This window comes from Octodon degus, unplaced genomic scaffold, assembly GCF_000260255.1.
Source record: "Octodon degus isolate 3935 unplaced genomic scaffold, OctDeg1.0 scaffold00031, whole genome shotgun sequence".
In the NCBI taxonomy this organism is placed as follows: domain Eukaryota; kingdom Metazoa; phylum Chordata; class Mammalia; order Rodentia; family Octodontidae; genus Octodon; species Octodon degus.
The window spans coordinates 14,974,525-14,993,502 of record NW_004524607.1 but is presented as its reverse complement, the minus strand read 5'-3'; the positions used below and the strand labels follow the sequence as shown (position 1 = coordinate 14,993,502).

General features: G+C 36.1%; 1 protein-coding gene across 2 annotated transcripts in view; it reads left to right on the top strand.

The window, feature by feature from the left end:
- Sdk1 (sidekick cell adhesion molecule 1) overlaps window positions 1-18,978 on the top strand; it is a 986,062-nt gene that overhangs the window by 102,158 nt on the left and 864,926 nt on the right. The window lies entirely within an intron of this gene.

Genomic DNA, 18,978 nt, shown 5'->3' with positions numbered 1-18,978 from the left:
AGATCGACATAAGCTACCAATCCTGTCTGAAATATTTCATCAAGTCTTTCTGCCACCTTCTGTGGGAGGCCTGCCTCTATCAGTGTCTTGTAGTGTTCTGTGTGAGTTACACTGGAAGTATCCATTGGTTCTTCCTCTTCTTTTAACTGTACCGCATTACCATTCACCTGATTAGCCATTTTATTATGCAGGGCAGAGCTGGGGCCGGCAGCCGGGCCCGTGAGAATCAGCGCGAGGCGCTTTGAAAACGACTAGAAATGGCGCCTCATTTAAATTTTTTAAAAAATATATATTTAGTACAAAGTCTACAGAGTCTCATTACACGATTGGACTTGCAGTGATCCTCTTGTTTTCAGCTCCCCAAGTGCTGGGATTATAGGTGTGTGTCGCCACGCCCAGTCTCAATTGCCATCTCAGTGTGCACACTGGGGATTAAACCCCAGTCCCTGCACCTGCCTAAGCAGGAGTTTTAGTCTGCTGAGCTATCTGGCCAGCCTCTGATTTTTTCATGTCTCTTAAAATTGTCTTTTTTTTTTCTTTTTTCTTTTTTTTTTTTCTTTTTTGTGGCCTGCTCAGCCCACCCTGCGGGTGGAGCTGGCGTGGCATGTGGTCCTGGGATCAAACTGGGGTCCCTGTGCTCTTGCTTAAGCTTGCCTAAGCAGGTCCTTAGCTGCTTAGCTGTCTAGCTGACCCCTTAAAATTGTCTTATATAGTTGAGTGCTCCTACAGTGGGTGCATATTTATAATTGTTATCACTTCCTCTTGAAATTTTCCCTAACAAGTATGTAATAACATTTATCTCTTTTAGTCACGATTGATTTGAAGTTGACAGTGACAGCAGCCAGAATAGCTACCATGGCTTTTTTCTGAGTTCCTGTCACATGGAGTGTTGTTTTCCATCCTTTAATGTTTCGTCTATTAATTTGTTTTTGAGTTAAATGTGTTTCTTGTATACAGCATTTTGTTGGACTTTGTTTCTTGATCCACTCTGCCAGTCTGTTTGTTTTGATTGGTGAAATGAGGCTGTTTACATTGATGATTATAACTGATTATATGTTGGCTTATCTTTGTCATGTTGTTTTCCTACTGTAGGATCCTTACTTTTCCCCTTTGCTTAATTCTTTGGTGTGCCTGGTGGTTCTGTTCTGCTGTTCTTGAAGTTGTGGTCATCTTGGTCTCTCTCTCTCTCTCTCTCTCTCTCTCTCTCTCTCTCTCTCTCTCTCTCTCTTTTTGGTACTTAGTATGGGCCTACAGTGTCTATAGGGTCTCACTACACAGACTGGACTCTAATGATTCTCCTGTTTTGAGCCTACTAAGCGCTGGAATTATAAGTGTGCATCGCCACGCCCAGTCTCAATCACCATCTCAGCATGCCCCCGGGGCAGAGCTGGCATGCCACTCCAGGGATTGAATCCGGTTGGTGCACTCTGCCTAAGTAGGCTTTAGTCTGCTGAGCTATCTGGATGACCCATCTTTGTATCTTTCTAAAATTTCTATTCTTACTCTTTGTACTATTAGTTTGGTTGTCATGAGTTTCTTCAGTTGTTGTTTGTCATGGAAGCATCTTATTTCTCCATTAAATTTGATCGCTAGTTTTGCAGGGTGCATCAATCAGGGTTGGAAGTTATTTTCTTTTAGGACCTGAAATATCTCACGCCAAACTCTTCTTGATTTGATGGTCTTTATTGAGAAATCGGGCATGATTCTAATGAGCTTTCCATTATAGGTGATCTGCTTCTTTTAACAGCTTTTAATATTCTGTTCTTTTGCTCAATTTATTGTATCTTGATTATTATGTTTCTGGGTGAAGATTTATTTTGATTATGTCTATCTGGAGTTCTGTTTGCCTCCCTTAACTGTATGTCAGATTCTTTTCCCATACTTGGGAAATTCTCTGCTGCTACTTTTGCAAACAGTCTTTTTTTAAATGTATATTTTTTAATTTTTAATTTTTTTGTATTTTAAGGAAGGGTTTACTCTGTGTTCAGGGTCTCACTACTAGATTGGACTTACAGTGATTCGCCTGTTTAGAGTCCCCAAAGAGCTGGGATTACAGGTGCATGCCACCATGCCTAGCCCCAGGGGGGCACCCAGCATGGCAGGCCCAGGGATTGAATTCCCAGCCCCTGCACCTGCTTGCAGGTGTTTTAATCTGCTGAGCTATTTGGCCGGCCCTTTCAATGGAATTCTTAAAGTACCTGTTTGAATCTGTTTCACATATTCTAGTTCTTTCCTGTATTATTCATATAATGTACCCATCATTTTCCTATTCTTATTTTTTTAAATCTATGTCCTCCTTAGGTGTATTGAGCAATTCTTTCATGATTGTTGTCATTTCCTTTTTTACCTGATTATTTTGGATCTGATTTCCTCCATAGCCTGATGGAGTATTTCTTTACTTCAGTTGTTATCCCAGAAATTTTATACATGTAACTTCCTAGTTCTTCTATGCCCTTGTCTCCTGGACTTGTTTTGGATAAGCTAAAGGCCTGAGATTGCCTTTTGTTCCTTCCTTTTGCCATTTTTGAAGCCCCAATGTTCTCCCTAACTCTGAAGCAGTGGTAGGGGTGCAGGGTATGGGTGATCAAGGCTCTCAGGAGAGTGAGAGGGCAGCTGGGCTCACTAAAGCTCTCACTGTGTGGTATACAATGTGACTTTCACCTTGGTGAGTTGTGGGGGAGGCAAGCCACAGCTCAAGAAGGACCCGATGATGTTGAGTGCAGGCCAGAGTTCTTTAAGGCTCTCCATGGTAGATTAGCACAGGGGAGGGCTCACCAAGGCCACTGCAAGTCCCTGTGGCAGTCTTCTGGGTACCTGGTTTTAGGTCCCCACAGCATTCTCCTTGAGCAATAATGGGTGGCTGGGGCTTAGCCAAGCTCTGACGAGGGTAATGGGCATGGCCAGGAAAGGCCTATCGTGTTCCCCCAACAGTCTTCCAGGTTATGATGGGTGGCTGGGTTTCAGCCGAGCTCAGATGAGGGTGAGGGGGGTCAGGGGAAGGCCACCATATCCCCCTGGCAGTCTTCAGGGTGAGGACAGGTGGCTGGGACTCAGAGAAACTCTGGTAATGGTGACTGAGGAAGGGCTAGGCCTTCCAGGTCTCCCTTGCAGTCTTCAGGAAGAGGATGGGTGGCAGGAACTCCTGTTTAATATTTTTTTTATGTATATAAGTTTGCGAAGTTGAAAGAGAACTTAATGTAGTCTGAAATTAACCAGTGGAACCTCATCTTTGAAATGTTGTGTGGTTAAAGACAGATAAATGAATTATTATTAAACATTCAGAAAAATTGAGCTTCTCATATGTTAAATGTGGTATTATAACATAACAATATAGGAAACAGTTGTATGGTCAGTATGTTGTGTGAACCTCCTACTTTTAAACATGAGCTAATTTATGCTTTAGGAGAGATGAGATATTGAGCACTGTTCCTTGAAATTAAAAAAAAACAAAAAAATTTTTATATGCCATGGTATATGTAATGTAATTTAAATTAAGCTTTCATATTAAGATTTTTTTGTCATTTTCAAAACATATTTATCAAATACCTATCATGTTTAAGGCACTGTGTGTGGACTGTAGAGCTGATAGAGAAGGTAAAACCTGGCTTCCTGAGTTTACATTTTAGTGTTGAAAGAGAGTCAATAGGTAAACAATTAAGGGGATAAAATCAGCTGAGTTGAGATACCCCGAGATAGTGATGCATTGATGGGAAAGTTTTTATAGGGTAGTTTAAGAGGGCTTCTTAGTAGAAGTGATGTTTTAAGTAAAAGCTGACAGAGGGATGTGAAGAGAGCCAGTGCTAGGAGAAAGAAGGGCAGAGGTAAGGGTTAGGGGAAAATAGCATTCTAGGTGAATGTGGAAAGCTAAGCAGTGGCCCAAGTGGTACCCAGGTCCCAATCTCTGGAACTTGTGAACATTATCTTCAGTGTTAAGTGAGATCACAGATGCTAGTCACTTAAGGGTCTTAAGATGGGGAGATTATCCTGAGAAATCTTGGTGAATTTTAAATACAATCACACATTTGTTTACAGAAGAAGAGGTGGGAATGTGACTGTAACAGTCAGAGGAAATGCTACCCTTATTAAAGATGGAAGAAGGGAGTGTATCTCTACCAACACCATGATTATACTTCCTTTACACTCACACTTGGGACTTTTGACCCCTAGGAATTCAAGAGAATACCTTATTGTTAAGCCATAAATTTCTGGTAGCTTGTTACAGTAAGAATAGAAAACTAATATGAATTTTGACACCTGGAAATGAGGTGCTTCTGTAACAAATACAATATGTAAGTGGCTTTGGAGACAGTGGGTAGGCACTTGGGTACTTTTTAGGGGCATGAGTAAAAACCTATATTGCCTTCAATAAATTGTTGGTAAAAATGAGGACAATAAAGGCTCTGCTGGTGAGCTCAGGAGGAAATGAGGAACTTGTTATTGGAAACTAGTTGAAAGGGAGTCCTTGTTCCATAGAAACAAAAAAAATGCTTAGCTGAATTGTGTCCTGTAAGTTTTGTGGAAAGCAAGACATGTAAATTGGATATTTTATTGAAAAGATTCCTTATCAAAGTATTGAAGGGGCTGCTTCAATAATTTTGGCTTTTATTCTACAATGAAGAGAAATATTTCCTGTGGGCTGCAGTTTCTGCCTCATGTTTCCAGAGCATGCCCATAATGTCCTTTCTGACAGCCTGCCCCACAGACCATACATACGTTGAGTGGCAAGCTTGTAGAGAACTGTTTCTTTGTTAGTGCTGAGTGTTTGTCACATATAAAAGTTTGGATTTGTTAATCATCCTTTGCCACTGACGATGACTAGTGATCTCAATACAGGTATCTAAGAACTTTTTCATTATTTTACAACCCATATATAGAAGGATCTTTTCTACTGGGTTATTGCTTCCAAACTTAGAGACCTGGATGTGACTTTGTTTGAAACTTGGATCTTGAAGATATTATAAAGTTAAGATGAGGTCATGCAGGTTCAAAGTGGGCTGTGAATCACTGGTTAATATTCTTACACATTTAGAGGATTTGGACACAAGAAAGTATAGAGAAAAGGCCTTGTGAAGATGGAGGTAGAGAAGGGATGCTGCCACAAGCCAAGGAATAGAAGCCCTTACCAGACACGAGGTGAGAGGCGTGGAACAGGTTTTTTTCTTTTCTTTCTTTCTTTTCTTTTTTTTCTTCCAGGTTTTCTTTCTGACTGTTGAACAAGGAACTATTACTGACACCTTGCTGTCAACCTCTGGCTTCCACAGCTGTGAAAGAATACATGCTTTTTTTCTTTTTTGAGCCCATCTACATTGATTTTTTTTTAATTTTTACAGCAACTCTGTGGAACCCATATATCTCTTGTTAAGTAAAAGTTAAATAATGTCCCACAACAAATTAAATTTAAAAATCCTGCAGAAAATGCCACACATCCACAGAGCCAGTGTCCACTGTTTTCTCCACATTTGTAGTTCTGGAAGTTTAAATGGGGTAATAGCTTCTTGGGTAATTCTTAAACATTTTATACAAGGTCAGACTTAGAATAGAGTTAGAAGACCTTGAACATATAATCAAAGGTTGTATCAAATGTAGAAGGGAAAAGAAAGAAGCGAAAGCAAGGTTGTATAAAGTGGTGACATGTAGGTGATATATCATCTACAGTTTATTTCCTTACAATACTTGCCCTGGGCAGGGGAATCATAGATTCTGTAGAAGTTAACTCTTAAAAATGACTTTCCTGTCATTTTTTTTTTCCTCTGACCTGTCAGCCACTCACGACCTTTGTTCTGTTAATGTGAGCTGTTCCTTTTTTGCAGAGCTAAAAAAAAAAAAGACGGCTCATTTTCACAGTAGTTTGTTTTCTGGAAATTTTGCTTTAAACTAAATTCATGAAATATTTTTTCCTTAATAAGACATTCTTAAAATGTGTGAAATGAGAGTTTGGAAATATATATTTGTATCCTGATAAAAATTGAAATATTTTATAGGTAAATTAATTATATAGTCATGATAGCAAAATGTACACAATACCTGAGCCTGAAGTTTTAAAGTTTCAAGGCCTTTACTGAGACAAAAGGAGACAGATAAATATATCAGTGTACCACATTTGTGATGGAGCATATCAATATGATGATGACCATTGTCCCACGTTAATCCATAAATTCAGTTCCAATCAGTAACTGGATTGCATGCTTGAATTGAATAAACATTTGAAAACTATAGACATTTTCAAACTTTACAAAAGTAAAGAGAATAGTATAATGGAAAGCCCACATACCTGTTATCCAGCTTTGAATGTTGACATTTTGACAATCTTGTTATAATTCTGAGGATCTGGTAGAATTGTTTTGTGTTGTTTCTCTAGAGAATTCTAAAGCAGGACCAGAGATTACCATCATGTTCTTTTTTTTACTTGTAATAGCTTCAATTTGCCCCTCTAACTGTTATCACGTTAAACATAACCAAAATTCCATTATAATGCATAAAGAAATTAATAGGAATATTATTTGATTTCGGTCCATATCCAGATTTCTCCAGTTATTTGTAAAGATATATTTTTATAGTTGGTTTACTTTAAGTCATCGTATACAAGCCATCCACATTGCATTTACTTGTATTTGCTTGTTACATCTCTTTTTTATTTCAGTTTTTTTGTACATGTTTGCATTACACAATGATTACATTCATTGGGTAATGGAACATTCACCATGCATCTTAATTACATTTTTCATTCTTTTTTTCATCTCCATCTCTTGATTCCCTGCTCATTTGAGAAAGACTTACTTTCTTATATCCTCTTATCTTTTATTCTGCTCTTTATTTATATTTTGGGGGTCTCATACAAGAGAAACCATGTAGTATTTAAGTTTATTTGATTTGTTTCAGTTAACATGATCTCAAGATACATTCCTTTTTTTACAAATGACTCACGCTTATTCTTCACTATGGAAGAGTAGTACTATATTTTGTATAAATACTGTATTACCATATTCTTTACCTATTCATCTGTTGATGAACATATAGGCTGCTTTCCATATTTAGGTGTTATGAATTCTGCTAACATAAATATGGGTATGCGTATGTCACTATAATATGATGTTTTCAATGTTTTTTGAGAAGACGAAAAAATTTTCATCACTGTCTATTAAAGAGATCCAAATTAAAACAACACTAAGGTTCCATCTTGCTCTAGAAAGAATGGCTATCATTAAGAAATAAAATAATAACAAATATTGGTAAGGTTTCAGGGATAAAATGAACGCCTTTACATTATAGGTAGTAATATAAACTGGTACAACCACTATGGAAATCTGTGTGGTGATTTTTCAAAATACTGAAGAATTCACTTTTTATTCAGGTATTCCCCTCCTGGGTATCTTCCTGAAAGAGTTAAAAATATTTTATTAGAGTGATGTATCTCTCAAGCAGCCATTTGTTGTATAATGACTTCCCCTTTTTTATTTTATGTGATGACTTTGGTAAGTTTGCATGTGTGTTGAAGTGGTATGAACTTGATCCTTCTGTTATAAATCTTCCATCCTAAGTATCCACTGATGAGGGCTACCCAGAATCATGACTTCTTCAGGTTTTATAAAGTAGTACATTACTAATTATACAATTTTTTATGCCTTTCTTAGCTGGAAATCATTGTAGAACTTAACTCTGTGACCAATACAGTTACTCTGAAATAGTGTGTACTGAAAGGACAGAATAAATACTTGAATTTTTTTCTCTTGCCAGTTTTCAGAGTGATGAGCTGATATGTACTTGGTTACCTATAGCTGCATAGCAAATTACCCTAAACTCAAAGGGTACAAAACAATAGCAGTTTATTGTACATCATGATTTGAAAAGTCGGGAATTTTGGAAGGCTTTACTAGGCATTTTTTGTTGTTGTTGTTTTGAGATACGGTCTTGCTATGAATTTCAGGGTATCTTTGAATTCACTATGTAGCTTAGGCTGCCTTCAAACTTGCTGTGATCTTCCTATCTCTGCTACCCAGGTGCTGCAATTACAAGCCTAGGACACCATGCCCAGCTGGGCAATTCTGTTGTATGTGACAAAACCAATTCTGTTTTATGTGGCAACATTCTGTTGTATGTTACAAAAAGTAGATAGGCTTGTCTGGATAGTCTAAGAGAACTTCACTCACATGTTTCCATAGTGTCATTATGTTTCTTTTTAAAAAATACTTCTTTTATTGTGGTAAATGCACATACATATACATCTATAATAAAATTTGCTTTTTAAGCTGTTTATAATGTATTTACCTTATACTTAATGCTTTGTACTTATCATATTATAAGCATTCATATAACTCATAATATTGGCTGATCACCAATTCTGAAAGTTCTTTACTATTCCAAATAGAAACTATTAACTATTAAATAGTAATTTTGCATTCCTTTCTCCCTATGCTGTAGTAACTTCTAAGCTGCTTTCTTTCTCTTCTTTGTTGCTATACATATTTCATATAAATAGAATCACATATCTGTTATATCTGGTTTATTTCATAGTTTCATTATTTTCATAATGATTTTACGATTCACTCATAGCATGTATCAAAACTTATTTGCTTTTTAAACTGAGCAATATTCAAATATATGTACATACTACAGTTCATGTATCTTTACATCTGTTTATGGACGCTAGGTTGGTCTCATCTTTTGGCAATTGTTAATAGTATTGCACTAAACAATGGCTTCCTAGTAACTGATACAGACAATATTTTCTGTTCTTTTGAGCATATACTAGGAGTGAAATTGCTCACTCATATAAATCTGTGTTTAGCCTTATGAGGAACTAACAACTGTTTTCTGTTGTGGTTGTGCCATAGCACCCTTTGCTAGAAATGTACATAAGTTCCAGTTTTTATGCACCCTTGTCAACACTCATTTTTGTTTTCATTTTTTAAATTTATTTTTTATTTTATTGAGAAATAGCAATGAGACAGTTTCAAAACCGATTAGTAGGACAGTTTCAATAATTAATACATTGCATATTGTTGTCTTCTTAGTAGTTATTTGTAGTACAAGGTTAGTGAGGACTCAGGACATAGGAGAACCTATACTGTAACATCCTGTAACTCAGTTGTGTCCCAAAATTTCATTTTCATTTAAATAGTGATCCCTAGGGCTGGCCTGATAGCTGCTAGCTCAGTGGATTAAAGTGCCTGCTTAGGCAGAGCGTAGAGCCAGGGGTTGGATTACAAACTGCCAGCCCCACCCCCAGAGCACACTGAGTCAGCAATTGAGACTGGACATGGTGGTGTGTGCCTGTAATCCCAGTGCTTGGGAGGCTGAAAACAGGAGAATCACTCAGATTCCGATCTACATAGTGAGACCGTGTAGATCTTGTAAAACCTGTCCTAAATACAAAATAAGTGAATAAATAAATAAGCAGTGATCCCTAGAAGTTCTGAAGTGATGTATTTGTAGCACATGTAGGAATGAAAAATGAAAATAACTAAATTATGCATCAGGATAAGTATTTAAATAATCTGGATTATTCATATGAATGATACACTCATGCAACAGCTAAAGTGAATTGAGTATATTTGCATCTATTATCTGGATTCAAGTTGAGTAGAAAAGAGATAGATACATGACTCTTTGACAAAGCCCTAATATAACTAATAATATATAAATTGTTTGGAAAGCCATCTTAATAATATAAAGTTGAAAATTCATATGCTTTTTAACTCAGTTAAAAAACTTACTAGTTAAATATATATTATCTGAGAACCCTTCCTTATCACATATGATGGGAATATGTATATTATATTCATATTGCCTTTATTCATAATAGCAAAAATCTTGTCAATAACCAAAATGTTCAGTGAATGAATATATGAATAAACTTCATAGAGGCACACAGTGGGATCTTATGCCATAATAGTGCAACAGGTAATGCTGCAGATAAAATGTTTTTACAGGTCCTTATTTAGTTTTATTAAAACAATTTTATGGAGGTATATTTTACCTGTTTTAAAACTTACCAAGTCAAGATTTTTAATAACTTTGTTGAGTGGTATAACCATCACCTTCGATTTTCATTTACCTTCATCTCCAGTAAGACACCTCTCCCTCATTTCTAATCTGTCTCCACCCAAACTAATATCTCCAAGTAACTGCCAAATTTTCCTTTTATGGATTTTTTGGGAAATGGTAGAATGCAATATATCTCTATATATCTATATATCTATATCTATCTATATCTATCTATCTATCTATCTATCTATCTATCTATCTATCTATATCTGACTTATTTGATGTAGAATATTTTTGAGTTTCATCCATGATAAGGAAGGTGTCTTTTTTTATTGCTTGATAGTATTTCATTGTATGGATAAAACATTTGATCTGTCTATTTACCTCTTGATGCACATTTAGTTCTTGCAGTTTTTAGCTACCATGAATAATTATGTGAGTGCCTTTGTGTGGACATGATATTACTTTAGGAATAAACTTGTTGGATTGTGTGGTAGCCTTGTATTGATGTTTATGAGAAACTTATAGACTGTATTCCAAACTGGGTACATATTTTGTGTTTCTACTAGCAATGTATAAAATTTCCAGTTTTTCTATACTTACCTACATTTTTTTGTTGTCTTCCTTATTTATTATAGCCATTCTGAGTTTGAAGTAGCATCTCATTATGGTATTAATTTGCATTTTCCTGGTGACTAATGATGTTGAGAATCTTTTTCCTGAACCTATTAGTCATTTTTTTGAGGTTAAGAACAGAATATTAATTGGGGGAAAGAAAGATCCATCTTAGAGAGAAGGACAGAAGGGGGGGACTGAACAGGTTGTCCCCCCATTAGTCATTCTTATACCAGCTTTAGTGAAATATCTTCATTTTTTCCTTTGATTTGGCCCACTTTTTTTATGTATTTAGTACAGGGTCTAACTACACAGATCAGACTCATACTGATCCTCCTGTCTTCAGCTTTCCAAGTGCTGGGATCACAGGCACCATCATTCCTAGTCTCATTCACCATCTCAGTGCACCCTTGGGCAGGGCCAGCAAGGCTTGTGGTGCTGGGGATCCAACCCCGGTCCCTGCATCTGCCTAAGTAGGTGCTTTAATCTGCTGAGTTATGTGGCTGGCCCTTGGCCATTTTTCTTATGAAGTTGGATGAGTTCACGCGCCTTTTGGTATTATATCTGTGAAATACTTAAATAGAATTTTGAGGATTTTAAACTCTGTGCCATAATTTGAGTCAACTTTTATATGTGGTATATACAGGGGAGCATAATAAGATCATCTTTCTGTGTGTGGACATCCATTTGTCCTGGTTTTATTGTTGAGCAGATCCTTTTCCACCAGGGAATTATCTTGGTATCTTTGCTAAAAATGGAATAGAAGAATTTATGTGTCAGTTCTAAGACATCAATATATGTATGTTCCATTGATTAATGGCTGTTGTTTCTTTTTTCTTTTTCATTAGTACATGTTTGTATTACATAATGTTTATTTTCCTTGTGAGGAGTTTGTACATGTATATGATACATCTTTTATTTTTCAGCCCATCTTCCCCATCCCTCCATCTGTTGATTATCTTCCCATTGAAACAAAATCTTTCTTTTCTTATTACTTAACTTTTACTTTTCTCTTTATTTTATTTTTTTAATTTTTATTTTTCTGGCAGAATCGGGGATTGAACTCAGGTCCTTGCGCTTGCCAGGCAAGTGCTTATTATACTGAGCTCTCTCCCCAGCCCCACTTTTCTTTTTATTATTACTTATTGATTTTGGGTTACTCATATAAGAGAAGTCATACAGTATTTAAGCTATGTGTCTGATTTATTTCACTTAACATTATGGTCTCAAGGTACATCTGCTTTCCTGCAACTGACTCAAGTTTTTCTTTATGGCAAAGTCATACTCCATTTTGTATCTCAAAAGAGTTACAGACATATTGATTTCAGAGTGATACATGAATACTCATGTTTATAGCATCACTGTATTCGTTACTCTTCTCTTGTTGCTGGGACAAAATACCTAACACCCAAAAGGAAGGAAGGAAAGCTTTATTTAGCTCACAGTTTGTGAAGGTTTCAATCCATACTCAGCTGGCTTCAAGGCAGAGTGACACATTAGAAAAGAGTGCACAGCCACCTTATCTTTGACAAAGGGGCCAAACATACTCACTGGAAGAAAGATAGCCTCTTTGACAAATGGTGCTGGAAAAACTGGCTCTCTACATGCCAAAAACTAAACCCAGGTCTATCACCACGCACTGAGCTAAAGTCAAAGTGGATTAAAGATATAAATTTTAAAACAGAAACACTAAATCTCCTGGAAGAGAAAGTAGGAGGAACTCTTAAAGACATAGAGGTAGGCAAAGAGTTCATGAACAAAAATCAAATCGCATGGGAAATACTTGAAAGAATTAACAACTGGGACCTCCTCTTATTGAGAAGTTTTTGCACGTCAAAAGAAATTACCAACAAAGTGAAAAGAAAACCCACCAATTTGGAAAAAATCTTGACAAATAAGTACCAGACAAAGGTCTGCTCTCAGTTTTAGAATTTATAAAGAACTAAAAAACACTAGGGCCCCAAAATTTAAAAGACCCACTCCAGAATGGGCATCTGAGATGAACACACATTTCTCAGAGGATGAAATTAAAGAAGCCAATAAATATATGAAAAAATGCTCCACATCACTATCCATCTGTGAAATGCAAATTAAAACAACATTGAGATATCATCTCACCCCAGAAAGAATGGCTATCATAAAGAAATCAACCAACAACAAATATTGGAGAGGCTGTGGGGAAAAGGAACCCTTCTCCACTGCTGGTGCGAATGTAGACTGGTGCAACCATTATGGAAATCAGTATGGAGATTCCTTAGAAAAGTTGGACTGGAAATCCCATTTAATCCAGCTATTCCTCTCCTGGGAATTTTCCCAGAGGATCTGAAAACATCATATCACAGTGATATATGTGTGCTTATGTTTATAGCAGCACAATTTGTGATAGCCAAGTCTTAGAAACAACCAAGATGCCCATCACCTGAGGAATGGTTGAAAAAGATGTGGTATTTTTATGCAATGGAATATTACTCAGCTATAAAGAATGATAAACTTGAAGCTTTTATATTGAAGTGGATGCCACTTGAACATATACTCATAAGTGAAATAAACCAGACACACATGTGTAAATATTGTATAGTTTCCCTAGTGTAAGAACTCCAAAGAAGAAATACAAACAGAAAGGTATAATACAACTAAAAGGAAAGCGAGAACTTGAGGACTAGACAATGAAAAGAGAGCAAGGAGAAGAGCTAGGAAACATGACAGTCAAGCCATACAGTTATATGTAGAAGATGGGTAAGGCAATGATCCTGAGAATCTTCAGAAGATTTTTCAATCAGGCAGTTAACTGGTATGATTCTCACCCTGACTATATATACAGACACCTGTGAACTAAGCTACTGCACTTAAGATGACAATTTGTAATAGTAGGTTCATGCTTGGAGTGCCTGTCATTCTGGTCTTCTGAATATGGACTGCTTGTCATGACATGCCAGTTGCTGCCATGCTGTGTCTCAGGTAGATGACTGGTTAAAAAGGAAGAGGGTGGTGAATGAAGGCAGGAGACAGGAAAAGGAGTGTAGTGGGACTGTCCTGCAACAATGTTGTATATGGTTAGATTTCTGGACTTATGTGCAAACATATATAATTCTTTATTCCTATTTAAAAATACATTTTAATTTAAAATTTTTTTTCTCATATTCTGTAGGGACTTAAAGTTTAACATATCAATACTTGATGAAAAATACCTGTTTCATGTTATGCCTAAGATACTTGATATTCAGACAGATAGTGAGGTTAAGGTCAACAGCCTAGGTTATATGGTAATAACAATAAGTTTCTCTTCTAGAGTGTTAACGATCTAAGTTTGCAGACCAAAAATTAGAGAAAAAGGAGGGCCGCAAGGAAAGCCAACATTTTGGTCCTAGCCTTCCAAGGTCAATTAAGACTCAGGACATATGAGAACTTGTCCTGTAATATCATGTAACTCAGTAGTGTCCCAAATATTCTGACCAAGATTATGGGGCCAAAAGAAAAGTGATTGATGATGTAGAGTGTGCCTAAGGAGAGTCACATGCAGATAAAACATTCTCTCAGGCTTTCACAGAGAGCAAATTGCCCAAGCAATGGTTGAGACTCATCCACATGGCTGACACTGACAAAGGATCTACAATCTGAGGTACAGGATTGCTGGATAAATCCTGAGGGGATTTGACTGAACTTATGAGATCCAAAAACTACAGTTCTTGTTACATAGGTCGTGCTTTATCTAGGTCTTAACCATCCAGCAAAAATGTATAAAAATGAAGTACAAGAAATAAAGCTATGTTGTTATGTTGAGCTGTAGGGGACTCAGGTCAACAGCTTCTGACATTGCCAGGCAAGCAGAAGACCCAATAATATTATGGACTACTAAACTATTTTGGAATATTTTGCTGAGTTCACACACCTATAATATTCAAATGATGGAACTAAAGAAAAAAAGGGGATATAGATGAATGACCATTTTGTATCTGTGTACTCAAAATGGTTAGGATAGATATATAGCTACATTCTTTTAATTAAAGGAATAGAGGCATTTGTTCTAATGAATTCTTTTAATTAAAGGAATAGAGGCATTTGTTCTTATAAATAGGACATCATGTCTGCATCTTGTACAACAAATAACCACTAGGAAGGCAGTATGCAATGTGTTAATTATTAGAACTGTCCTACCAATTTGATTTGAAACTGTCTCATTGCTATTTATTTCTCAATAAAATTATGGGGAAAAAAAGAGTGCAATCTTTCATGGTGACAGCAAAGAGCAGAGAACAAAGAGGCAGGAGCCAGGGCAACAGTGGCAACAAAGAGCAAGTTTGTTTCCCTTAAGGTGCATTCAGGCTATCTGCCTCAGGCTGTGTGTGATACTCACACCCATAATCCCAGTGGATCATGAGTTAATCACAAACTCTAGAAGTCCACCCCATGACTGCGTGAGGCTATGGGGGAACAGCTAGACACAAACCATAACAATCATAATTTTTTTTTTTTTTTTTTTTGGTGGAACCGGGGATTGAACTAGGCCCTTGCGTTTACCAAGGAAGCGCTTATTCCGTTGAGCCATCTCCTCGGCCCCACAATCATAATTCTTAATACCTAAATCTTGGAAGTGGCCTATGTGTTCATCAGCAGATGAATATCTATTCTTTTTGCTGAGTGTAACACTGGTTTGATCATTGTAGCTGTATTTAAATTTTAAAACCCAGAAGTGAAAGCGTCCCAAATCTGTTATTTTTCAAAACTGTCTTTCCTGTTCTGTTTGTTTTGCTTTTCCATATACATTTTAGGACTTGCTTGTCCATTTCCATGCAAAACTAACTTTCATGGAAATTTAATAAAGATGGCTTGGAATCCATAGATCTATTTGGGAAAAAATGATGTCTGTTAATACTGAAGTTTTAATTTGTGAATGCCTTTAATTTCATTCACCAAAATTTTTGAAATGTTCAGGGCGTAAATATTGTAGTTCTTTGTTAAATGTATTTGCTAGTACTGTATTCTTTTAGTGCTATTGTGAATGGAATTGTGGTTCACTTAATTTTGTGTATTTTGATTATTTACATAGAAATACATTTTTTGTGAGTACTGATTATACTTCTATCCTTTGATGATAATGTATAATATACTTTTTATTATTAGTTCTAGTAGTGTGTGTGTGTGTGTGTGTGTGTGTGGGAGGGGTTGGCGTGGGTGTTCTTGGGATTTTATATGTATAAACAAAAAGTTCTGCTTTTTACTTGATAAACTGCCTTATAAAAATTATAGTATTTGGGCTTGAATTTAGGGCCACCTTACTGCATGATATCCTCAGTCCTTTTGTGATGTTTTATTTTGAAACAAGTTCTTTTTAAGTTGCTCAGGGTCGGCTCAAAGTTAAGATCCTCCTGCCTCAGTGTCCTAAATTGCTGGGGTTACAATGTTGTGCTTCCAAGCTTGGTGGTTTTCTCTTTTGGGGGGAGTGCTCTGTTTAATAGAGGGAGTAACATTGGCTCTTCATACTGTTTTCTGTGTCTCAGGGAAACAGAATTCAGTCTTTCAGCAGTCTATGTATTGTTTGGTGTGGGTCTTTCTGAAGATGCTCTTTATCAGATTAAGGAAGTTCCAGTCTGTTAAGAATTTTTATTATGAATTCAGTGTTGTTTTGTCAAATGCTTTCTCTATGCCTATTAAGATGTTTATATGATCATGTCTTTTATATGATAGTGCATTGCATTTATTGAACTCCAGTTATTGAACCAACTTGCATTCCTGGATAATTCCAACTTGTTTGTGGTTTATGATCTTTGTTACATATTTTTGGATTTGGTACACTAATATTTATTTTTACACCTGTTTTTGAGGGATATTGGTGTATACATTTTCTCTCTTACGGTTTGTCTGGCTTTAGTATTAAGGTGTTACTACTTCTTAGAATAAGTCAGAAGCAATGTGTCATTTTGTATGTTCTAAAAGAATTTGTGGAGTATAAGAATTAGTTCTTCTTTACAGATTTAATAGAATTCACCATTGATAACATGTAGACCAGGGCTTTACTTTGTGGAGAAAATTTTTTTGTTGTTTACTTATTTTATATACTTGTTATAGATTAATTCAGATTTTCTATTCCCTCTTCAGTCATTTTTGTTAAATTGTAATTTGTATGCTTCTCCTAAGTTTTCAAATTTGTTGGTATAAAGTTATTCATGGTGTGTGTTTATAATATTTTGATTTCTTTTTTGTTTTTAAAAGAGACAAAAAGCCCAATTAAAAACATTACAGAATTTCAAAATAAGATGATAGGAAATTACCAATGGCTATTATATTGCATATTGTTATCCTCAAAGTAGGTGTTCATGTCACCAAGTATAAACATACAAAACTGATTAAACACTATAAGCACTAACTGTTCCTTTAAGTGAACAGAAATTAGTAGTACAATTATCTTAGTTAACTTGTGTATATATACATGTCTTTTTCCCCCTTCTTCTCTCTTTTCTCTCCCTCAGTTGTTCTTTCCTTTTGAGCAGTTTCTTTTCCTTTTCCTTTATCTATTGTACCTTTTGGATTGTACTCTTCAAGCTTCTTATACTAGGGGGACAATACAATATTTACATGTGTGAGTCTGATTTATTTGACTGATGAGTATGATCTCTAGTTGCATCGATTGACCTATAAAAGCTTTGAGCTTTCTTTATATCTGAGTACTACTCCATTTTATAAAAATATCACATCTTTTTAATCTATTCCTCAGTTGATGGACATTTCGATTATTTCCAAAATCTAACTATTACAAAATGTGCCACTATATATGTGAGTACACATATATTGCTATAGTATGATGTTTTTATTTCTTCTGGGAAAATATCCAGAAGCAGAACACCTGGGTCAAATGGGAGCTCTAATATTAGTCTTTCAAGGAATCTCCACACTGACTTCCACAGTGGTTGTACCAGTCTACATTTCCACCAACAATGGAGAAGTGTTGCTGTTTCCTTACAGCTCTGTCAGCATTTGTTATTGGTTGATTTCTTTATGATAGCCATTCTTTTTGTAGTGAGAATAATTTTTGAGCGATCAGTGCTAATCTGTTTTATTGCTAATTTTTGTGATTTTTTTTCTCCTTTTTTTTTTTTTTTTTTGCTCAGTATTTTTCTACTTGTTTACTTACATTTTCAAAGAACCATCTTTTGATCTCATTCACATTCTTTATGCTTTTTCTGTTTTGTAATTCTTTAGGGGGCTGGGGAGATGGCTGAGTAGAATAAGCACTTCCCTGGCAAACATAAGGGTCTGTGTTCAATCCCCATTTTGCTTTATTTTCTCTTCTTGGCCTTCAAAACACTTTCTCTTTTTTACATTTTCAAAGTCAATGCTTAGATTATTGTTATAAGATCCTTCTTATTAATACGACATTAAATTCTACTACTTTTACTCTCAAAATATGGATCTCCTGTGTTCTATACATTTTGCTACTTGAATTCATTTTCATTCAGATTAAAGTATTTATACCCCTTGTACTTTTTTCACTGACCCCTAGGTTATTTAGAAATACATCATTTAAGCTCTAGATATGTGCCAGAGAGACCCCAGCAACTTGAGCAGGGTAGCAAGCATTCTTCTACTAGTTCCCACCCCCAAATTTCATAGAATACTTTTCTATTGGTTGATCTGAATCTCTGGACTATTGCCTTTGAACTTATTAGCATGTTTTTCCCCCTTATCTGAGAAAGGAATGCTACTCAGAACTAAGTTATGTAATGGCTCTCCTAGATCCTGTGAAGTTATGGTAATTTATCTTGAGGTAGGACTTTTCTATGGGTGACAGTGCACTCTGTGCATACTTCAACATGCTCGCTTTCTTCCTGGACATATATTTCAGAATAGTTACTGTTTCTTTCCTCCTGCTGGATGCAGCATGCAATCTATTTTTCTCCAAATTTTACTGGGAGAAAATACTCAGGCTGCTGAAGGTAAAACCTAAGAAAGGGTTGTCCCTCACTGCCTCTACACACACACACACACACACACACACACACACACACGCACACACACAGAAAAGAGAGAGAGAGAGAGAGAGAGAGAGAGAGAGAGAGAGAGAGAGACAGAGAGACAGACAGAGAGACAGACAGACAGATAGAGACAGAGAGAAAGAGAGACAGAGACAGAGAGAGACAGAGACATCCCAGATATGGATCCTTGAGAAGTTTTTGATTTTGTGTTCTTAAGTTAGTTCATTCTCAGTTTCCAGGGAAGAGCTAACACTTCAACATTTCTATCACTAGCTCTGGTATTTCTTTTGCTCCACTATAGTTTCTGACATATTTGTGTGACCTCAGATCTCAGATATATCAGTATCTGAGATATACCAATGAAAAGCTTATTTTCATTTCTTCAGCATTTTTCTTTTCTTTTTTTTTT